General features: G+C 38.5%; 1 pseudogene; it reads left to right on the top strand.

The window, feature by feature from the left end:
• The first annotated feature begins 470 nt into the window (after window positions 1-470).
• Window positions 471-1,121, top strand: LOC149204855 (26S proteasome non-ATPase regulatory subunit 8 homolog A pseudogene; annotated as a pseudogene).
• Window positions 1,122-18,666: the final 17,545 nt, after the last annotated feature.

The following is an 18,666-nucleotide window of genomic DNA, read 5'->3' as shown; positions in this document are numbered from 1 at the left end:
TATTCATCAATTTCTTGACTTAATCCTTCGTCGATAATTTGTGGGAACTCATCAATTTTCCTTACTTAAAAATCCCTCGCTATTGAGCCTCTCAAGGCCTTGAAGGATGGTTGAAGGCTTGAAGTTTTCTATATTATTTTTGTTTATAAAAGATACCCACCTTTAGTGTTACTCAGAGCCGTGGGTTTATTTCTCCAGCTCTCTACGCTACCCCTGCTCATAATACTCTTCCACTCCTCTGCCTCTAAGAAATCGTCAGAACATCGGAGACTGGAAAGATATCTCAACTAAGGATTCAACATCACAAGGCTCGGAGCTAACCTTTTAGTAACTCTTTTCCTGTTGAGCCTCTTTCTTATTCTATTTTTCCCTTTGGCTTTTTCTTGCAACGAAAGTCTTCTTCATAACTAGTTGCAGGGTTTGAAGGTGTCGAAATAGCAGATTATTGTCATTTCAAAGAAAGCAAAGCCATGGAAGGCACGCTCTCGGATGTATCTCAAGTATTAGATTTCTTCAAAGCTTCTTATACCAAAAATGATCTATCAACATGTTCAACTTTACTGTCTCAACTGAAGGTTATGTTGACAGGATTTCCAAGCCTCCCTCCCTTGTACTGTGAATTACCGGTAGCGATTCATGAACTGACGCTAGCAAGGGATATTTTTTAGCATGCTATTGTTCTCAGTGTAAAAACTAAAGATAAAGATGCCTTTGAGAGGGACTTCTTGCAGCTGAAGCCATATTACATAGTTACAAGAGATCTTATTCCACCATATGCTCAGGAATATTTGATCCTCAGGCTCAATTTACTGCGTCTTCTGGTGCAAAATAGAATTGCAGAATTTCACATAGAGCTAGAGCTCCATTCACCTGAGGCACTTTAGAATCCATGCATTAAGCATGCTATTGAATTAGAGAAATCATTCATGGAAGGTGCCTATAATCGTGTTCTGAGTGCTCACCAGGCAGTCCCACACGAAACTTATGTTTATTTCATGGACCTTCCTGCAAAAACTGTCAGAGATGAAATCACAGGCTGCAGTGAGAAGGCATATGATTAGTTATCACTACAGGATGCTAAGAAAATATTTACTCTCTACCCTTATTTACTCTTTTCCTGAATATATTTTTCCTCCTCACATTCAAAGTCCATGATGATCTTCAAACCAGCGCATTTTCTCACGAGCTTTGCATCTGCAACAATTTGCAAAATATTTTGAATTTATAATCATTCATCACACAATATCATATCAAAATAGCATGGAGAAGCCAAATTGTCTGGTAGAGGGTTTTCGCAGAGGAAATGTCTAGTGATAACTTGATAAAAGCCGCAAATATAACTTGATTGAATATTCTTTTCCCATCAAATAATATCCAATACAATGCTCGTCAATGTGGGTTGTCGAGTCAAACCCAAAGCATCCATTGCGATTAGTACTTCTGCCCTTGCCAATGCTCTACCAGAAGAATGGCCAAGAGAAAACCCAACACAGGAAGAAACAAAAGCCATTAATAACTTCGTTCAGTATAATAAAAATAACAGTCAAATCCCGGTGTCAAGGAGTAGAATATATATTAACAAAAACCGGAGCACGGTGAATAACCAGGGAGTGTAACCAGAGAGCATTAACATAATGACTGGGGAGTGTCACTAGAGTGGTATAAAACACATATGAAACTACCGCGCTCATTCCACCAGTAGAGAAACTATCAACGACATTGCTGAGGAGGTTTCAGGCCTGACACACTGACAAAGAAACGACCACCAACATACTATTCGAGTAAGCACAAAAACTGAGAGGTAAATAAATTCAATGCATGAAGGACTAACACTAAAGGAAGAGCGTTACTATGTGCAAATGTGAGCAGATATTGCAGCTAGAATTTAGCTAAGAAAAAATTTATGAAATGAAGAATTGATGGCAGAACTGACCTACACAGAAAAGCCATAAAACAAGTGGCTCAAATATGAGCAGGGTAGGATATGACCCACTTTGATACCATGTTAAACACATACATGGCGGAGGCAATATGAAAGATAAACATTAGATTTCTTTTATTATTCAAAATGATACATATTTATAATACATAGGAGTGACCCTTGGTTTCATATTCCAAGTGGTCCCTTGGATTCCCTTTGGCTATTCAGCTTCCACACCAACCCTTAGAGGATTAGGTGTCCAACTGGGGATGGCAGCTCCTTGGAGGTGTCAAGAACACCATAGACCAAGTAGCCTTATCCTTTGGGCATCGAGTCAAAAACCATTCAAAAGACCAAACTCAATATTGCAAACTGGCTGACAAACAGAACTGTAGACTAACTGCAAACTTTACTGGAAGATACTACTAAAAAAGATGCTCAGAATTGAGCTTATTCCATTGAAGAATCTAGGGAAAGTAAAGTTAAGATGATTCTTCGTTACATGATAACAACTTGTGAACTATTTAAACAATTTATCTTAGCTTGATTTTTACTTCATTATTAGCATGTGCATGTTAACTTCATCAAACTTCTATCAAAATAAAAGAGGCAAGAACACAAATGATTTGGCTTTCTGCTAGGGCCAAAACCTCTCCCTCTTGTCGAGGAAAAACCCATGCGTAAATTCTTCTTACAAATATTCCATTGACGAGTACCAAGACCATGACCCTTGACACAATCTGCCTCTCCAAGACCAAGCCATCAATCCTCTTTGTGTCATTGTTGAGATAATTCTCTTCGCTGCACCATAGAGGTCATCACCATTGTGATCATCATCACTGTTGCAACACCATGCCCTTCATCACTGCCGCAACATTATGCTCTTCATTACTGCTGCAACACCATGATCTTCATCACTGCTGCAACTTAGATGCCTTTACAATAGTATCACCAGGATCACTTGCTACACTGAGACCCCCGAGTAAATGATATCACTGATATATGATCATGATTTATAATTAATGTGATCACTGTTCCTCAAAGCATGTTGCCTTAACAAGATATGAACACTATGTTGACTACAGAGAATAATTATGCCGAGATAGAGATCTAGGATCATTGTGATATCTAATAAATTGAGATCCTATACATACACCTTGATTGTACTACGATAAGTCGAGACTGTGATCACTCCAAATTTTTCATGCTCCTTCATTGTTATGAATCTGAGACTAATCATATTATCACCGCGGCTTAGAAGTGTTATGGAGTAATTGTTGAACCGAGGATAATTATCCACCTGAGATCCTACCGTGTATCCGCAATCATGACTGCACCTAAAACCCAAAACAAGGTGCAGTCAAACCATTTTGCAGCTCCCTGTCTCATTCGAAACATTGACTACGACTTCTCTTTTATGCCTGCGACTCTGTCTCGCTGCAGCTACCTTATGACTGTAGCTTCATCTCCTCAAGACTATGGCTACAACGACTTCTTACTGCGGCTTAATTACCCAAAATTTCAGAGAGATAGAAGTGTGAAGTTCTGTTCTTCTGAGTTGACCCTTCATGGGTAAATATAGTGGTGGGGGTTCATATGTGAGCCGACATAACTTCATGAACCGATGTGTCTTTATACCAAGCTGACATAACTTGTATTTATGTATTTAATTCATATTTCTTTGTAGCCAACATGATCATCTCCTTGTTGCTTCGTTTGCAAACTTCTTATGCTTGTTCTTGAGGCATTGATCTTGGTCTTGGAGGGCTGCTACACTTGTTGAAGACTTGTATACATTTACATGGGCTCATGAAATGATTCTTTGACAGAGAAATAAATCCTAACATCGTCAAGAAGAAGACTTTTACCTAGAGACACTTTTACAAAAAATAATTTATTTCCTTTTATTAAATCAAATACAAAGATCATGACGTTATGAAGACCGAACCTAGTTACACTTTCTTCAACATATTCATCTCACCTACTCTAATTGATCCATACATCACCCGATCAAGTGAAATGGAACAACCAATGCAACCATGTAAGCATTTTGTCTGCTAGTTTAATTCTCCGCAGGTGCTTGCCTATGAGCAAGGAGAGAGAACTATTGAAAGGAAACTCCCATGAAAACTTGTAAACAGATTGTATCTTAATGAAATTGCAAAGTATGAGCCCACCAGCTGACCTCGTGAATGCTGCAAAAGGATCTTCATAGGAATACATATTGATTTCCAGTGCATCTAATATATTACTGCTCTGCTCTAGGTAGCCTTCATAACATCAATGTGAACTTTCATCATTATCCCTACTTTCTTGATATGACTGCAAATTTTTGGATGAGATTTGTATTGAGACTCCTGTTGAACAAGACAATGAAGCTAGCTGCCTAATCACATTTTTATCACCTCTATTTTGAAGCTCATTTCCAGCTAATGGAGAAAACATTTGACTACAGATATCATCTAAAACACTAGCTATTGGATCATGAAAAACTTGGGAAGACTGCTGCACCCTATTACATATTGATTCCAATGAGAATTTATAATATTCTATAAGCTGCTCATTCTTAATTGCAGATCTACTATGAAAATTTCCCTTCAAAAACTGAAATGTTTCAAAGCATAATGGTAAAGAAATTTCCTGCATCATTTGATCATATATCTCAGTTTCCAAGTCTTCATCTGCAACCTGACATTCAATGGTATTCGGGGGCTGCAAATCTGGATCTGAGGAGTCTTGATCAAGGATTTCATTGTGCTCTTGATTGTCAAGATCAAAACTTAATGACTACTGATTTCTGATTGCATAAAATTTGTCTCTGATGAATTGAAATGAAGCAAAACAAATAGGCAAAGATCCTTCACTTACTTCCAAATTTTCTGCACTTTCCTCCTCACTAGCATAGCTGATATGCATCGGCTGATCACTGTATTTGAGCTACTGAAACTAAACTTCCTCCTGCCACAAATGAGCTGTTGATTGGTCTGCAAGATTTTCTTCTCTTTGGAGAACATAATCATCGTCATACTGATAAAACTTAGGAAAATCATCAATATAAAGAATATCATAAAGCATACATGTCATATCAACAGATCTCTCCTCTGCAAGCTGATCTATAAAGAAATCATTATCAGGCCTATGATAACTAGGATAAGAAATAAAATGTTTTGGATTTCCAACATGTTTTTCTTGAATCAGCAAGCCATGGTCCTGAACATCATACTCATTCCTTGTGATGATTTTATGCATCATCTCTTCCACTTCACATACCAAAATGTCAAGCTTTACCTCTAATGATGTTGAGTGCTCTACATCTATGTTCTCCCTCTCTTTTGCCTTCAACTCTACCCTTATGTTGATGCCCCAAAATTCGTTGCAACAACATCGGGGAAACCACCCGGTCCGGAACTTAGTGCAGCTCCTTTTCCGTTTGGAATAGTGGCTCCGACTGGGGATAACGGGACCAGTTTCCCAAAGATTATAAGTAAACGGGATGGATGGATGATTTAAGATATGAAATGATAATAAACAAATAACTAAACTATAAAAGAAATACAAAAACTATAAGCTAATCCCGGGACTTATCAATTCAGACAGTACAGCGTTTGATAAACTATGCTTAATGACAGGCATATAGATGACACTAACAACAAGCATAGATGTTTAATCATTTGAGATTGCTCTGCGTAAGTAGTTACGCAGAGCTATAATAGCGAATTACTGCACTCAGTCATTTATATCATTGATACATACATGAGTGAAAGATAACAAATCACAAAACATTCAATAGTGATATGAAATGAAGACTTGTTGTTGTATTACATACATGTATTCAATAATAGCAAAGTAATAACACAGCAATTCATATAACTGAAAAGAGAACAGATACAGATAATAGTACCATGCAAGCTGTTTGATCAATCCAATATATTAATCGCTATGTCGCAGTCCTTCCTTCCAACCAGAAAGCATTCCAAGCAAACGACAATAGTGCACAATTTACTTAAACAGCATTCCAAGTAAAATTAAGGACCAGTGGTCGAGTTTCAAAAAAGAATATAGACTGAAGCACAATAGTGCAAACTTCAGCCTTTTAGTCTTTTACAAAATTTTACGACCCTTTCCAAAACAATGAAAGGGTCTATAAATACTATGCTAATCTAACTACTAAATATCTAAAAACTGAAAACTAAGAAATCGGCATCAACAAATATCATTTTGCATTTGGGTGATTCGGCAGTCGGCGGCGATGCTTCAGTCAGCTGTCTCTTTGCCTTTACTCTTTCGCTGACATATCGCCAGCATTGGCTCTACTTCTGGTGGAGTATTGAGGCGAGAAGTCAGCTGTGCATCATATGTGGCATCTTGGAAATCGGCGATCAGGTATCGGAGAGCGTCGGTTAGGCAGTTAAGAGCCGACCTTTGAGAATGCGGTTTAATCAGGAAAAGCCAGTATGCATCGGAGGTCAAGGTATTCACTCCAGCAATTAACCGCCCTTGTTCTTCCAGCTTAGGATAATTCTTGTGCTCCAGCATATTCGCGGTTGTTATGTTTCCAGGTGTGCATTGTGAAATCATGTTAGCCAGATACAATGTATCATTGACTATATTGATCATGTTTTTGGAAATTGTTTTGCACCTGGATGCTGCCCTCTCTGCCTTCATTACCTGTGTTTCCCATTCCATGAAAAGTATGTTCTTGTATGTTACACTGATTCGGGCTAAATTAGCAGCTTGCCCTTCTGGAGTATCTTGCCATTCAATATATTCTATTATTTCATCTTCGGCCTGATCCAAGTTAGTCCTGGCTTTCTCGATTTGCTCACATACTGCTGTAGATATATCACAAAGTGACTCAGCTTCAACTAACTGTTGGCACAAAAGTCTGATCTGAGATATCAAAGCGCCGTTTATCAGAGTTGCCTCTGCTCTGAAATCTTCAATACTCTTGGCACCTTTGATACCTTCAAGCTGTGCTGAGAGCTGAACTATTTGATCCTCTTTAGATTTCATTAACAGCTCATTTGATGCCTCCAACTGTGATAATGCCTCTGCCAATTCATGTGCTTTAATGTCACTTTGGTCTATCCTTAGTTTTTCAATTTGCTGGGTTAACAAATGATTCTCTTGTTGTTGAGCCAGCAATTGTTCTTCTGCCTGTGTCGCCTTATTCTTTGCCTCTATCACTTCTGCTTGCAATGCATATACCTCATGCTCTTTAGTCTTCAAAAGAAGACTCACTTCGGATGCTTTGTCAATGGTTGCTGCTGAATAAGCTCCCGCAAATTGCGACAGCTTTGTTAAATCTTCAGAGGGACTTAATTCTCCCTTCCAGACGACATTGCCCGTGACTGTTTGCTCATTTGAAACAGAAGGTTGATCAAGCCTTCGCCTCTTCCTTGAGCGTCTTACAACGGCTTTATGCTTAGGGCTGTAGAAAATGTCTAGAGGAGGAATTTCCTCTACCTGAAGATCAACTTGATCAGATGGATTCTGAGTAACTTCTTCAACGTCCTGTACTGTGGATGGGCCGCTGGTTCCTTCAAGAACCGGAGAAACAGTAGTATCGGGAGTCTTTAAGGCATCTGAGTCTTTGGAGGCTTCTTTACCACTTATAATGGAATCAAATTGATTCCATTCCTTAATCAATTCAGTATCAACAGAGATTTGCTTACTCTGTTCTTTTTCTTTTTCAATTCTCTGCTGTTCTTTGAATGCCTCCCGCTGTTGCTCCTCTTGTACTCTCCGTTGCTGTTCTTCCAATTCCTTTTTTTGCCTATCTTCCAGTTCTTTCCTTATTTTTTCTTCTTCCTCTCTTTTCCTCTGTTCTTCTATTTCTCTCTGTCTCTGTTCTTTTATCTCCCTTTGTCTTCTTTGCTCTTCTTGCTCCCTTTGCCTTCTTTGCTCTTCTTGCTCCCTTTGCCTTCTTTGCTCTTGTTCAATTTGTGCTTTTTGCTGCCTTTCTATTTGTTCTCTTCTATGCCTTTCTGCCTGCAGCTTTCTTTGACTTTCCTCCTGTTCTCTAATTGTAACGGGAGGTGAATTTATTTCTTGCTGATCAGGCTCGCTTGAGGATGAAGTTGGGGTTGTAGATAATAACTTTAGAGGCAAAGTTTGCAACCTTTGCTTTCTAAGTTTATTAAATTCAGTTAATTCCATATCTTCATATCTCATCGCAGCAAGTTGTTGGACTTGGCTTATTGAATCAGCACCCATGAACAGGTCGTCAAACTGGTCTTCTTGGTGAACAACCTTTGTCAGCTTAGCCTGTTCCAAGGCAATGAAAGCAGTCTTTTTCGGGTCATAGAGTCTGTTGGGAATAGAAACTAGAGATAGCATTTGGAGTTTTGCTGCTTCCTTTTCTGCATGCTTATAATTTAGCAGCGTATAAACTCCAATTCTTAAAGGAAACGATGGCCATCCTCTCTTCTTCTCCTCTTTGAGAGTTTGGGTAACACCTTCAGACATGATCTGATAGGAGATTTCTCGGGCTAGCAATTTGTCTGGCATGTATAAGGGGAGAACATGTGGCCTGGCCTTGCTTCCAAAAACTCTGATATAAGAAAAACATTCTTCGCCGAACCAATGGGCTACGGCTGGTAGGTCAAAAGAGGCTTCATAGGAAATCCTAGGGATAGGTCTGTCAAAAATAGAATAGTGAACGGGAACCATAAAACCATTGCAAATTTGGTACAAATGGTCTTTGTGAGAGGGTTTCCACAATTTACGATGATACAAATGAATAGGTGTTGGGTCATGGGTTGTCCATCTCCAACCAAGGACAGGAAACTCAGAATTAAAACAAAGGGCATCCATAATGTATGCAGAGTAATAAAAAGGTGGGATTTTTCTCTCAGTGACTCTGGTTTTGGCCCTAAACTCACGAATAGCTAAGACCAACTTATCAGACAGGATAGTGGCCCAATCCATAATTATACTATTAACGGCCGCTTCCATTAAGGGAACCATATCAACATGGATATTTGCAGAATCATGAAATCCCCACAATCTACACATCATAATTCCAGCATAGCAGTAAGGTGAAGCCAAAGAGGCATTGGAGTACTTACCCGACATATCCTGCTTGTGTTTTGCTGGATTTTGCCTCCAATCTCGGAGAGGTTCGGCTGGTGATTCATTCTCTCTGGCGAATTTCTCCACAAATGCTCTGTTATAGACTTGCTCGGGATTGGGCAAATGATACATTCGTCTCAAGTCGTCAGGCTTGAAGGAGCCGAAAATCCTTCCATCCTTAGAAATGAAGGTTCTATTAGTGAGAGGAATTTCTTCAATTGCCCAACGTACCACATCAGTATAAGGCAAGACTTGTTCCCTGGCTGCTATTCTGTGCAGAAAAGAGTCAGCCAAATCTTTAAGAGTTGCCTCAGACTTTCTTAATTCATCCACACTTGCCTCCGTTACTGTCGCTTCTGGTTGTTCTCCTTCTAGCAAATTGTATGTCCCTTGCCATGTAGTACCAGTAAGACCAGTGCATGTAGTATCTGAGATTAAGCCTTTCCTTGAAGGTGTAGCAGCTTGGCCTGAGGCAGGTGTCGCAGTAGAACCTGCCACCTTCTTGAACTTCTTTCCCATCATATTCAGACTTCTCTCGGTAGTCGAATTCTACACAAGTGCAAGAGAAATCGTAACAAAGAAATAACAATGACAATCCATAACGGGATAAATATATGATTTGAAGCGTGGCGAGATTATTCCTAAAAGAGGCTGCGGATCTAATGATTTGAGAAGGCATCGTAGATGCAATGATGGTGATTTTACGGCCTACAGCTTCATAAATGACCATTACTTAAGTTATTAAACCGAATGACCCCTTAAAGCGTGTAATAGATTTTTTCAAAGGTCTAATCGTAATTGCTCGTTAATTCGAAGGGGCAAAGCTTTAAATACGCATGCATTACCTTATCCCTTTACTTAACGGCATTTTGAAATCTGTGTTTTTGTCAAATCGAGTTTAAATATAACTTTAATGCTTTGAAATAATCGCCTTTTGGAACTGAGGTCATCATTAAGCGTCATCATATCGCATCGGAAGTGTGTGTGTGGCGTTATCACTTGGGAAAGTTCTTTAGCGAACGCCGATTGCGATATCGCATTCGGCGCGCGAACATAACCCCTGAATGTGTATCAATTGCTTTTAGCGAATGCCGATAGCGATATCGCATCGGGGAAAGGATATAAACGTCTTATGAAAATGCGTAGGATTGTACCGATTGCCGATATGCGATATCGCATCGGGCCGGAGTGTTAAAACATTTTTCACAAGACATAGTGCCGTGCCGATAGCCGATTGCCGATATCGCGTCGCATCGGGGAAAAGGTATGTGCCCTTTTGTGTGTGCATTGGCTATTGCCGATGGCCGATAGCGATATCGCATCGGGAAAAACCAAGATGGCAACCGAACTTGCGATTACTTTTTTGGACTTAACCAAAAATTGCTTATCATTTGTTCAACAAGGGTTTTTTGCATAAATTCATTTGATTATCATACCTTATTTGAACAAGTTTATTAATGCCAATTAAAAATTTTAAAAGGGACCCATTTCATATGTAAATTGTTTGTGATAAAAATGTTATGAAATGGGGGGTTGTTGTAGGGCACAACAATTGGCGATTCGCTGGCAGAACCAGTTATCTCTGAACTAACAATTATACTTACACTTTCTCAAATAGAATCTTTATAAAAGAAAGGAAATTTCTAATATAACTAGATATCTATTGATTCTAAATAAAACAGGTTTCTTCATTTAACTTCCTCTTTTTATAAATGCACTTCGAGTATTAAAATAAGTCCTTATTGGTTTGTAAAAGTAAAAATAGAAAACTTTTCCATATCAGCTTTTTAAAATAAACTCCTCTGTCACAGGTAGAGCCTCTGCTGCCAGCAAACATTCATAGTCTCGGCAGGGTTACCTTTTAACCATGTTGTTGTCCATTGTTCCATTCACCTTAGAGTGTGACTAAACAGAATGAATTCAAAAGATATTCTCGTATTTTTTGAATTTCAATTTCTTTTTTCTTAAGATAAAAGCCATTGTCCTGGTTTGGTGGCCAGATAGATGACAATGCCATTCACGGGTAGTAATTAAACTGAACAAGCTGGCTCGTGATGAGACCCCTTGTCTTGAAATTTCAAGCCATTACCCTGTTTGGTATGCAGTTTTGGTAATGTCAGTTAAATTATTTTCCTATGAACATGGTAAGCAGGCTTGTGATAAGACCTCTTATCTTTAATCTTTTATATTTTAGAATTACACTCTGAGTAATCAAAAACTGTTGGTGAATGGGATGAACAATTATCTTATTAAGAATAAATGGATGACAGGTTTAAGAGTTGAAGATGCTGAAGATGAATTAGCTCCTATTTTCGTATAGATAACCTTTGGGGACTGATTTCAACCACTCAAGATGATTCATAGAACTTCGTTCAGAGTGAAATTTACAAAGGTGAGTCTGTAATGCTCAGAATAAAAAGATATCTAATTTCCTAGAAATGATCTCTCTCGGTTCAGGATGCTATTTTTAAAAAGTAAATATTAATATTACTATGGCGAGACAGCTTTTGTTTACAGCGAAAGGTCAATGGGAATGTCCCACATTCTTATTCCTACAAATCCTACAAACTATGAAAAACTAATAAGCTACAAAGAGAAGGGGTTACCTCCTCAGTTAAAGAATTTCTTCAGAATTAGACCATTGACAGGGAGAGAATCTCTCACCCCTGATAGATTTTGAAGTATGAATGTGGAATGGCCTACTTTTTCACAGATCTGAAATGGTCCTAGCCACAGTTTTTGGAATTTGGAATGTTTACCTTTGTCTTCATGGGCTTTGTCCCATTTCAGGACTAGATCTCCGACTTCAAATTGTCTAGGGCTGGATGAGGCTAGATCGAAAGCTGCTTTAATGACTTGCTGATGTCTTGCATGTGTAACCTTGGCTTTATCCCTTTCTTCTTCAAGTTTGAGTATTTGATCATGTCTAAACTGTATAGAAGAAGAAGGAGTTTCGTCTATAAATTGCACTAGGGCTAAAGATGGGAGAAGAAGATTGGTTGGTACGACTGCTTCTTTTCCATAAACAAGATTAAACGGAGAGGTCCCTATGGAAGCTTTCTGTGTAATCCTATCGGCCCATAATGCAAATACCAAGGATTTATGCCAGTTCTTATGATTCTCTTCAATTGTTCGCTTAATGATTTTGATTAGATTTTTATTAGTTGATTCTGCTAGGCCGTTACCCTGGGGGTAATAGTTGGCAGAATACTTTAATTTGAATCCTCTTTTGATAGCGAAATCAATCATTGCATTGCCTGAGAAGTAAGAAGCATTATCAAAGACAAGAGCGTTTGGGACACCAAACCTGGTTACGATGAACTGATCTATAAATTCGATGATTGCTTCCGAGTTTGTTGTCTTTAATGGAACTGCTTCTACCCACTTTGTAAAGTAATCAGTTGCTGTAAGGATATACTTGTGTTGCTTGGAAGATGAAGGATTTATTTCTCCAATGATGTCCAATCCCCATTGTTCAAAAGGTTGTTCAATGTTGATTGGTTGTAAAGGGAAAGCTGGCTTTTGTTGTCTTCCACTGGCAGTTTGGCACTTAATGCATTTCCTTACATATTCATGAGCATCCTTAAACAAAGTAGGCCAGTAATATCCGGCATGAATTACTTTATGAGCTGTTGTATCAGCTCCAAAATGTCCTCCTGCCGGTCCATCGTGTAGCTCTTGCAAAACCTTTTGAGCTTCAGGTTTCTCAAGGCATCTTAGTAATACAGAATCATAGTTTCTCCTGAAGAGCACATCATTAATAAGAGAAAAACTCTTAGCTTTCAATCTAATGGCTCTTTTATTCTTGTAGGACAAATTGGTAGGTGCATAACCATTCTTTAAATAAAAGATTAGATCTGAATATTGAGATTCGGAATCCGGTATACTTAGCTGATTGACTTCTTGGTTTTGCTCTGTATCACCTGATTCAGGAATGTTTGATGCTCCTGCTAAGATCCTGCAAAAACCTTGACCTTTAACAAATTTTGCTGGCTTTATTTCTAGATCATATTCTTGGAGGGCTGCGACCCAATTTGCCCTCTTTTCTCCCAATTCCTTTTGAATTAATAGTTGCCTAACTGCGGAGAAAGGAACTATTACTTTAGTATGGGTTTTAAGAAGAAAGGGTCGATAATGTTTGACTGCTTTAAAGACAGCAAAAGCTTGTTTCTCAATTTCGGAATAATTCAATTCGGCGCCTTGAAAGTTAGAACTGAAGAACGAAATGGGCGCTTCCAAATTGTCATCATTCAACTGGGTTAGTACTGCTGCGTAAGATAAGTCGGATGCAATAGTATATAATGTAAAATGATTAGAAAGATTTGGAGTATTCAGGGCTGGGACATTGATTATGGATTGCTTAATATCATGAAAAGCTTGCTTTTCTTCTAGTCCCCATCTGAAGGTTGAATTCTTTTTAATCATCTTTTGCAGTGGTAGTACAATCTGTGAAAAATCTGGAACAAATCGCTTAACGAAATTAATTTGTCCTAAAAACGACTGCATCGATTTTTTATTGTGTGGAAAAGGAATTTCAGAAATTTCTTTAATTCGCTCAGGATCTACATAAATGCCATCCTTAGATACAATAAACCCTAAGAGCTTGCCTTGGTTGAGAGCGAAGAAAGACTTTTTCGGGTTAAGAGAGATACCATATGTTTTGCATCGTTGAAAAATCTGATTTAAATCATGCAAGTGATTATATCTCTTTTTAGAATATACAGTAATGTCATCGAGGTAGACAACTACTGTTCGGTTAATTAACCCTCTAAAGGCTGTATCCATAGCTCTTTGAAATGTCGCTCCTGCATTTATGAGTCCGAAAGGCATCTTTTGGTATGCGTAAGTTCCCCATTTTGTTCTGAATGTAGTTTTTAATTGGTCATCAGGGTGGACCAGCACTTGATTGTATCCTGAGAAACCATCAAGAAAAGACATCAATTCAGATCCTGCTACCGATTGAAGGATTTGCTCCATGGTAGGCAGAGGGAAGTTATCTTTTAAGCTTGCCTTATTTAAATTTCTGAAATCAATACAGATTCTGATGTCGCCGTTTTTCTTCCTGACGGGTACCATATTGGAGACCCAGTTTGAGTGTCGGACAGGGAAGATAATCTTAGCTTTTAAAAGCTTATTAAGTTCCGACTTTATCTGGCTCTCCAAATTTGGATGGATTTTTCTTAACTTCTGCTGGATTGGTTTTTGATCGGGAAGCATAGGAATAGTGTGTTGTATGATAGATGTATCATATGTTTTAAGGTCATCATACTTCCAAGCAAAAACTTGTTTGTTTTTTCTTAAAAGTTTGATAAATGCTTCCTTTTCTATTGTAGAAAGTCCTAATCCTAAATTTATATTTTGAGGAGTTTGAGCCGTTCCTAAATTAATCAATTCAAACCTAAGAGTAGAGCTCTGGAGTTTAGCATTAATTACAGGTTTAAACCTATCTTTGATGTCATAAAGGTCTTCAAGCTTTACCACAGGTTTAGGAATAACGTTATCTTGAGATGTTTGCTTCATTTGAGAATCATGCTCATCCTCTTCAATGACTTGATTGTCATAGGACTTTTCAGAGGTCAAAAATTGCAAAATATCCTCGTCATGGTTGAAAACCCTCCAGTTAGTGATGTTATCAGGAACTGAAGGTCTAAAAATTAACTCTACAGAAAATCTATCAAGACTATAGTCTTCGGAAGGGAGGAGCTTGGAAGCTACGTTGGCTAGTAAATCAGCTGCTGAATTTTGCGATCTTGGGATTGAAAAAATATTGAATGCTGAGAAATGCGAAGTGAGATCTTGCACTAGCGTTTGATAATGCTTAAGGTGGCTTGAGAGGCAATGAATTGTATTCCTTACCTGTTTAACAATGATCTCACTATCGCCGAATACTTTTAAATATTGGACTTTAAGGTCAATTGCCTTATATAATCCCTGCAGTAGTGCTTCGTATTCGGCTGTATTGTTGGTGCATTCAAATTCTAATCTACAAGAAAGCATTGTCTTTTCGCCTTTTGGACTAACCAAAATGCAACCTGCTCCTGAGCCCTCGCTGGACTTAGAGCCATCAAAATACAAAGACCAAAATAAAGGAGAATCAGAAATATTTACATCCTTTTGATCTACATTAAAGCATTTGGATAAATTTGATTGTGAAAAATTTTCTACTTGAGATGTACAATGATTAACTTGAAAAGGGGAAGATTGGGCAACAAAATTGCCAAAGAATGACTGTGAAGAATAATTTCCCAAAATGTTATTGTTGAAAGCCACCGGCTGGTTTTCTTGTTCGAAATCGGTTACTGTATGAGTCATATGCTTCTCACGGTCGATCCTTATTTGATTTGGCTTACCCTTGTAGGGGAGCCACATATGTGACCAATCCGTGGAAATGTATCCATGCAGTTTCTCAGACCAGTCTCTGCTCAAAATTAAACCGTAGAATTCAGGTATGTCGGCTATCAAAATGTCTATTCTCTGTACTATTCTGGGATCAGCAGACAACCTGATAGTCACGGAATTAATCTCTCCTATGACCTGTACTTTGGTTCTGTCTAACTGTACAATGTGGATGGCTGACTTCTGGGGTTCTATGTTCAGCTTAGAACAAACTGAAGCTGGCATAATATTGGATGAAGCCCCTGAATCAATTAAACAGTTATGCAGATTTCGATTATAGATTTCATAGGTGAGCAAAAAGGTGGGGTATGAGAATTGGATCTATCTCCAATCAGAACCGAATCGGTAGCCTCGACCATATCTGGAGGGGGTTGTCCTGAATCATTAGCAGCTTTTGAACTGGGAAGAGGGGAAGAGGGAATAGCGTTAAATTCCCTTAGGAGCAATTTTTGCTGATGTTTTAATTTACCTAGTTCAAACATGGTTATGTTTGCCTTGGTCTTTTTCATGTCATCGACAATATTATACTCCATATGGTCAGATACCACTAGTGTTTTGGATGTTGAAGGAGAATTAGAAATTGGAGGCTGGTTTTGAGGGACTGCTACCGGAGATTTCTTCGGAAGAACTTTTTCTTTTGGTGTGGCAGCACCTGCACTCCTCTTTTTTGTAGTTGTTTGAGTAGGTTCAGAAGCGATTTTACTTCTTGTAGTAACAGGAAAAGCTTCTTCTTGATTCTCAGTGTCAGAATTTGGGAGTATGAAATCCCACATACCATGGCACTCAACTACTTCTTCTTCATCATCTGTCTGTGAGGATGATTCCTCTTCTTCATCTTCCTGTTCAGAATCTGCATTAGATATAACATTGGGTGGCTTTGTTTCTGTTTTCTTAAAAGTTCTAAATGGTCTTTTGGTTGAAGTTTCAGCCACCTGTTTTTTAATTTCGACCATTTCATTAGACAATGTTTTAAGGACCTTTTGTAAACCCTCCATGTCATATGGGTCTTTTGGGGTTTTCTTCTTGGAATCTTCTTTAAATGAAACTTTTTTAGATTTTCTATCCTCCAAAACTGCTTTCTTTTCTAGGGCATTTATCCGTTTTTCGACGGCAAGTGCTTCTTTCATATTCTCGGCTAAGGTAGGTTTGCCAGCCCTGTCAACAAAAATAGCTATGTTGGAAGGGAGAGCAGTAATGTACCATTCGCTTCTGATTTGTTCACTTGGCTTAGAAGCAGTGGGGATTTTATTTAAGAGTTTATTGAATCGGGCATTAAACTCTTTTACTGGTTCTCTATGTTCTATTCTCAAATTGGAGAGGTCGTTTATTAGAGTCGCCAGAGACCTGTCATCTCCATATTTGATAAGAAATTGCTCTTGGCACATAGCCCAGCTGGTAATAGAACCAGAAGGTAATGAGAAGTACCAGGATCCCGCCGATCCTTGCAGAGTATAAGGAAAAGCCTTACAACAACGTCTTGTTCTGTCACTCCCTTTAGATTAACAGCTAACATGAAGTTGTTAATATGTTCTTCAGCTTGTGTTCCGTTATCTGGATTAAATTTAGGCAACCATTTTTCTGGAGCATCAGGTAGATCATGTAATGGTCCGGGCATATTGACTGCACCTGGCTGAGTCCATGGATCTGCCATTATGCTGGTGATATTAGTTGTTACTACTATTGGTATTCCAGATGACTGAGGAGAAGAAGTTGTTAGAGAGAGAGTAGCTTGAGATGCTATAGTACTTATTCCTTGATGGACAACAATGTGTAATGGGGGAGTGGATGGTTGACTTCGCAGAGGAGGAGTTGAGATGGAAGATATGGAAGAAAGATCTTCACTATCAGATACTTCAGTGATCTTCTTAGCCCTTTTCTTTTTGGGTAAAGGGAACTCAGTAGGTTCAATACCAAGTTTTTCGCTCTGAAGTCTGGTAAGTGGATGAGATAAGTTTAACTGCGAGGTCACACTGCTTTGTGATACTTCAGATTTCTGAGGTGAAATTGAGAAGCTCTGAAGTTTATGGATAAGAGACTGAACTTCAGGGGATTCAAGACTTAAATGTTCTGAAATATTATGGGTGTGAGCAGTGGTGGTTGATTCTTCCTTTCTTTGATCATGTGCTGGAAAACCAGCATGTGATTGAGAAGGAGAAGATGGTTTGGAGGGGGAATTACTCTTAGAATGGTTTGTGGACTTGGACCTACTTGCCATTCACAGTTGATGGCCCTCCTTCTAGCGCCAAAAATGTTGATGCCCCGAAATTCGTTGCAACAACATCGGGGAAACCACCCGGTCCGGAACTTAGTGCAGCTCCTTTTCCGTTTGGAATAGTGGCTCCGACTGGGGATAACGGGACCAGTTTCCCAAAGATTATAAGTAAACGGGATGGATGGATGATTTAAGATATGAAATGATAATAAACAAATAACTAAACTATAAAAGAAATACAAAAACTATAAGCTAATCCCGGGACTTATCAATTCAGACAGTACAGCGTTTGATAAACTATGCTTAATGACAGGCATATAGATGACACTAACAACAAGCATAGATGTTTAATCATTTGAGATTGCTCTGCGTAAGTAGTTACGCAGAGCTATAATAGCGAATTACTGCACTCAGTCATTTATATCATTGATACATACATGAGTGAAAGATAACAAATCACAAAACATTCAATAGTGATATGAAATGAAGACTTGTTGTTGTATTACATACATGTATTCAATAATAGCAAAGTAATAACACAGCAATTCATATAACTGAAAAGAGAACAGATACAGATAATAGTACCATGCAAGCTGTTTGATCAATCCAATATATTAATCGCTATGTCGCAGTCCTTCCTTCCAACCAGAAAGCATTCCAAGCAAACGACAATAGTGCACAATTTACTTAAACAGCATTCCAAGTAAAATTAAGGACCAGTGGTCGAGTTTCAAAAAAGAATATAGACTGAAGCACAATAGTGCAAACTTCAGCCTTTTAGTCTTTTACAAAATTTTACGACCCTTTCCAAAACAATGAAAGGGTCTATAAATACTATGCTAATCTAACTACTAAATATCTAAAAACTGAAAACTAAGAAATCGGCATCAACAAATATCATTTTGCATTTGGGTGATTCGGCAGTCGGCGGCGATGCTTCAGTCAGCTGTCTCTTTGCCTTTACTCTTTCGCTGACATATCGCCAGCATTGGCTCTACTTCTGGTGGAGTATTGAGGCGAGAAGTCAGCTGTGCATCATATGTGGCATCTTGGAAATCGGCGA

Source organism: Pinus tabuliformis, chromosome 1_2 (assembly GCF_031772625.1).
Source record: "Pinus tabuliformis cultivar Carrire ecotype Pingquan chromosome 1_2, CPIR1, whole genome shotgun sequence".
NCBI classification, from domain to species: Eukaryota; Viridiplantae; Streptophyta; class Pinopsida; order Pinales; family Pinaceae; genus Pinus; species Pinus tabuliformis.
The sequence above is the reverse complement of the archived record's forward strand: the minus strand, read 5'-3'. Positions and strand labels throughout refer to the sequence as shown.